Consider the following 6,000-nt stretch of genomic DNA (forward strand, 5'->3'; position numbering starts at 1 on the left):
TAATAACCTAACCATGGTCAACTGGACCCACCACTAACTACTAACTAACTATTCTTCACACTAATACATGTTATTACTGCTGTATTCAATATATTTCATTGGTTGTATTTGTATTTCTATTTGTATTCATTATATTTGACCGTATTTCACTATATTTTAAAATTAAATGTATTCACTGTTTATATTCTATTCTATTTTAATATTTGTATTTAGTGTATTTCAATGTTTATATCTTGTATTCATGCATGAATACAAGTGTATTAAGCTGTATTAAAAAAAATACAAACTTTCGAAATACATAAATACATGCAAAAAAATATATTTATACAAAAATACAATATATGCGAGTGAATTTGTACAGAATACAATGTATTTGTATCATTGTGTGTGACTAAATAGCAAAAAAGAGAAGAAAGTTCGCCGGAGATGGCGTTTTCCGGCCAAGCAAAATATTGTATACATTGTATTAAAACTAAAAATGGAGACGAACAAAAACTCCGACCCTCAAATTTTCTCCGGCCTAAAAAATATTCCAGTATCCGTGTAGATGAATCCATTGCAATATCCGACGTAGAAGAAAGCAACAATCTCTTTCTTTCTAATATTGCAGTACAAATCCATTGCAAATATCTGGCGTAGAAACTAAGCAGTACAAATCCATTGCGATATCTGGCATAGAAACTAAGCAAGTATTTTGCTTGAAGAGAGAGAAAGAATTTTTTTTTTGTTGGGACTTTAAGAGAGAATCGTGTGTTAATTGAAAGAAAGAGAGAGAAAAAACATATTAATGGTAGTATATACCATAAATACATATTTTGCTATAAAATATAAAAAGTAGCTATTTTAAAATGGTTTTGATTTATAATAAATAGGGTGTATATCTTTGCTATAGGAGGTAAAATTTCCTTTAAAAAAATTGGTAGTCAATAGCGTCCAATTAAGGTATGATATTAGTAAGTAAATAGCTAGAAAAAGTAGCAATTAATCAAAATATGCTTTTTAACTTATTAAAATTGCAAGCAGCTTTCACTGACCATATTGATTTTGTACAGCTCTTAAATTAGTACCAGGCAGTGCAAATATTTTAGGAGCATTGTGAAGCATACCTTAATTAGTTTCCTAGAAGAGAAAACATAAAAAACAAAGGAAAAAAAGAAAGCAATTTGAAGGCTGGATATTTTAAAATACTAATAGGACTTATGGGTCACATTATACATGACGCACAGACATATCTTTTCCCATCCCTTTATTCTTTTTTGTAATTTTTTTTGGTTTTTCTGTTACGTATCCACAGGATGAATAGACTTATTTCATCCTCATTTGTTTCTTTATATGCTCTGCAATTTTAAGTTCGTATTCAATAAAATAGAGCTATCACTGCATATATATAACTATTATATCAGGCTGTCCAGGTATTAATATAGTCACAAAGAAAGGTACAGTACTATAATTAATTTAGCGGCACTGCCATACTTATCTGTAGCAGAACTATTGCTGTATCAAAATATTTCGGTTCAAAGAATATTGAATTCAAATGAGAATATAATAAACTAGAATAGATGGGTTATTATAATTCAAGTGCAGGTTAAATGCCAACTAGCTGTACCAGAAATTAAATGAATCAGATCAGATATAGGAGTAAAATATGAAGCATATTGGTGGTGGTTTGCTGAATTTGTGCATGCACATGCAGTGCAATGAGAGCTAGAGTTTATATCAACACAAAATTTTGTAACTATAAGTAAATATACTAAAGTACTAGTACAAACTCCAACTATATCCATCATCTCCTGCTCTAAGAACCCTACTCCCAACTCCGTCTTGAATGCACCTAGCTGTTTGTATATAAAAACGGATTCAAAATTTAAACTTGATAGGTTCTAATCTTTAAGATTTTTAATACGTAACTCATTATACTTTTAAAATAATAAATTTCGAATTCTGTTCATTGAAATATACTATATTAGTGGATGCTTTCTGACAGACACATATATACACAAGATATATATATGCTCAATGTCAAAATTACTGTTCGTCCTAAAGTTGCATTTGCCACAAAGCAATTCCGAGTGTTGTAGTTCTTGCCTCATACACGTATAAGAATTGCTTAAGTTTTTTTTTAATTAAAAAAAACCCGACCCTTATATTTTTATGTGAAACTGGTTTTAGGTGATGAGGAGTTAAGAGTAAGGGTGGCATGTGGGCCGGGCCCGGTCTTAAGTGGGCTTCGCGGGCCCGGTCCTAAGCGGTCCCTGACTTCTTGTTGGAACCGGTCCGGGACCACGAACTAACGGTCCCGGGCCTAAGCGGTCCCAAACGGTCCTAAGCGGGCCTAAGTGGGCCCAACAGATACTTTCTATTTTTTAAATTATTTTTATACAAGTTAGAAAAAAAAATGATAATAAAAATATCTAAGACAATTCCTACTAAATTATATTATAGAATTGTCACCTAAATTTTTTAATTCAAATTTAAAGACAAAAATATTGTAAAGAGATATTCAAAGTAATGTGTTATAATATATATACTATACTATACTATACTATACATCTTAGCTTAAGATATATAAAAAGACAAAAATATTGTAAAGAGATATTCAAAACAATGCGTTATATTTTTATTATAGCATTAAAAAATCATGACAATATCTTTCTTAGTCTTCCTCCCCCTATGGAATGAGCACAACAAGGTGCTAATACCACAATTGAGAAGAAAAAGAAACTAATCAAGGTGTGCCAAAATACAAGTTACATATTAATTTACATGGTATCTCGTACAAATTTCATAAATCCTTCAAGGTCCGGAGGAATTTCCGTTGGTGATGGCGGAAATGAAGCTTGGTCATCACCGCTTCCAGGCGAAGCATCATCCTCCGCAAGTTCAGCTAGCATTTCTTCGTAAGCTTCGTCTACCTCTGGTTGTGATTCAGCAAGTCCAAAATTTCTTCTTTCCGAACGGATCCAATCTCTGAAAAGTACTGATTTTTCCAAGCTCTCCCTCATAGACGCTCTATAATCACCGAGTTGAAGTCTTGCTTGACCGAAAGCGCTCTCTGATGCCACTGTTGAAGCTTGAATAGTTAAAATGTCTCGGGCCATCCTTGAAAGAATCAGAAAGTATTTTTCCTTGTCCTTCCACCATTCCAAAATATTAAAGGAGTCGTCAAGATTCACTTCCTCAATTTCCTGTGACAAATAAACTTCAAGCTCATTTAGTTGTGAAAAATCACTAGTACTAGAACCTTGAGAATCCTTAAACCTTGCCCAAGCACTGTGTGCTCTTACTCCCGCAGTTTTTTTAGATGATTGAGAACTAGAAGAAGAAGGAGTTGGAACATTTGGTCTAGCATGATCTAATGCAACTTGATAAGAATTATAAATAGTTTGAACTTTTATTTTAATTGAGGCTATTGCGTCCGGAAGTTTAGACAACTCCTCATCTTCAAGTGCTGAACCATTATAAACAGTTTTATACCAAAATTGAGGACCTCCTAATTTTATAGTAGGATTTAACAATGCAGCAACACCATAAATAGGGGGAATATGGAAAAAATATTTTTTAAATTTTTTTCTCATGGAATCAATAGCAAGTTGATAAATTTTCCCACACTCTGAAAAATGATCAAACAAATTTGCAAGTTTTGCAATATAAACTAAACTGTTACAACCCACATTCGCGTACCTTAGATCACATCGTAAGTTAGTCGATGTAAATCGAAGAAGAGATTATCTTTGAGATGATAAGAAGTTAATCCTATTGGTCTTAAACGATACAAGGGTGTATAAGAGTGGTTAACAAGTATTTGAAGTTAAACGAATCAAGGATGTTGTAACCCGTATTTTCGGGTAACACTAGAGGTGATTAATTGTCCCAAGAGGTCATGTTTTAATGTATTTGAATCATATAATATCCGTATCATAAGTCTTGAAGTCAAGCGAGTTATGAAACAAAAGTCGATAAAAGTTGTCGCAACTTACGTTTATAATTTTACTTAAACTTTAGGTCAAATGTTACTACATTTTTCTCCCAATGTACTTGGAATTATGGGGTGATATACCTATCAAATTTAATATCTATGAGTCTAGTTTCCAACACATTAAACCGTTCGTCGATATGATCTCTGAATAGAGAGATATTCGCGTTTTCGCGAGAGTGCACCAAACAGCTCTCTATGGGGCCCACATAGGCGGTTTAAGACATATGGATATATATATGATACCTCAACCCCATTTTAAGTCATTATTTTTCAGTATATTCAGACCTTAGATACCTAAAAACAGTCTCTCAAGGTTCTCTCATGATCCAAGACCCCAACAAAGGGCAAACAACACAAATCAAATGTCGGGAATCCCGTGGCGCTAGTAAGTTTCTTGTTCTTCTTGTTGTTGCTGATTTTTGTGTTGTTCCAGATCGTGTGGGAGGTTGTTTTAAGTGTTTTATGTTCTGTAAATACACCTTAAAGTTTTTAATATCAACCCTAGGTGATTTCAAGTCTTCTAAAGTAATTCTAGTGCCGAAAAACCCGAATTAATTGCTAGTTTCGCTTCCTTGTTCTTGTGGCAGAATTGGAGGGATATTTCGTGGAAAATTAAGGTCAAATTGGAGTTGTTCTTTCTGTTTAAAGGTAAGGAACCTCTTACTCTATATATATTTAAGATTATCCAAGTTGCGGCTAAGTCGTTGAAGCTAGAACTTGTGAAATATATATCGAAAGGCTTGGTAGTAATGTTGTTGGTTGGTGGACTATTTTGGAGGCTCAATATGATTATTAATGATTTTGTTTGGGCTGTTTGGTGATTGTATTGACTTGTGGGAAGTCATATAAATAGGGGAGGTGCTGTCCGTTTCATCGTAAAATAGGTTGCGGTCGATACATAATAGTTACGACGCTTAAACGATAATGATAGTGTCATTTGTCTTATTGTAGACTAAGGAGTAGTGACATTTGCATAGCTTGAGGTTGGGCAGTATATACAAGGTATGTGAGGCTATCCCCTTCATTCTTTTGCATGACTCCGATTGTACATAATTTAATGAATGAGCTCCCAAAGATACTCTACTCTTAGAAGCTAGCAGTACTTACATTGCTGCCCTTCTTATGAAACGATTGATATTGATGTTACTTCTCTTATTCTTATATTATCAATGTTGTTGGTAGTTCCTGATTCTTATAAGATTCTTGATGAAGAGTTAATCCTAATAACATGTACGAAGGATACCGACCTTACGTCACTCCGAAAGGTTCAAAATGTGATTCCAATGAGTCCAACATGCATCATATATATGTATCTATTTTACTCTACCGAGCCGCGCTATAGTCGGCCGGGTATAGCACCTATTGTGCAACCACTGATCAGTTGGGTTTTACCGAGCTCCACGTGGCCGGGTACGATTCTACCGAGCCCTATGATGGCCGAGTACGTTTTACCGAGCCTATTACGACCGGGTACGATATAATAATGGTGATGCCCACAAAGACGTATGTTTTAAAAGTTTATGTATATATATGTATGTATCATGTATTTCATGTCAGTAGCCCTCAGAGGTACCCAGATGTCACAGGTTGTATATTCTCTATCCCTGTTTACATTACTGTTCTTACTTATGCTTTCCTGCCTCACATACTCAGTACTTTATTCGTACTGACGTCCTTTTTATTTGTGGACGTTGCATGTCGTGCTGCAGGTCCTGATAGACAGGTAGACGCAGCTCCCCCACCACAGTAGGCTGTCCAGTTCAGCAGTTATTGGCGAGATCCCTTCTCCGGATTTGCCGTGGTCTTGGTATGCATTTTTGTTATAGACATTATGGGTATGTCGGGGCCCTGTTCCGGCAATGTTGTAGCACTTATGTTCCTTTAGAGGCTCATAGACATGTGTCGACTTATGTATGGTTTAGAATGCCTTGTCGGCTGATTTTTGTTGTATAGTCTTTCATGGCAGCATGGTAGCTCGTACCTTATATATAGTTTCTTGACAGTCTTGTCGTCCCATGTTATAT

Source organism: Nicotiana tabacum, chromosome 4 (assembly GCF_000715075.1).
Source record: "Nicotiana tabacum cultivar K326 chromosome 4, ASM71507v2, whole genome shotgun sequence".
Lineage (NCBI taxonomy): Eukaryota > Viridiplantae > Streptophyta > Magnoliopsida > Solanales > Solanaceae > Nicotiana > Nicotiana tabacum.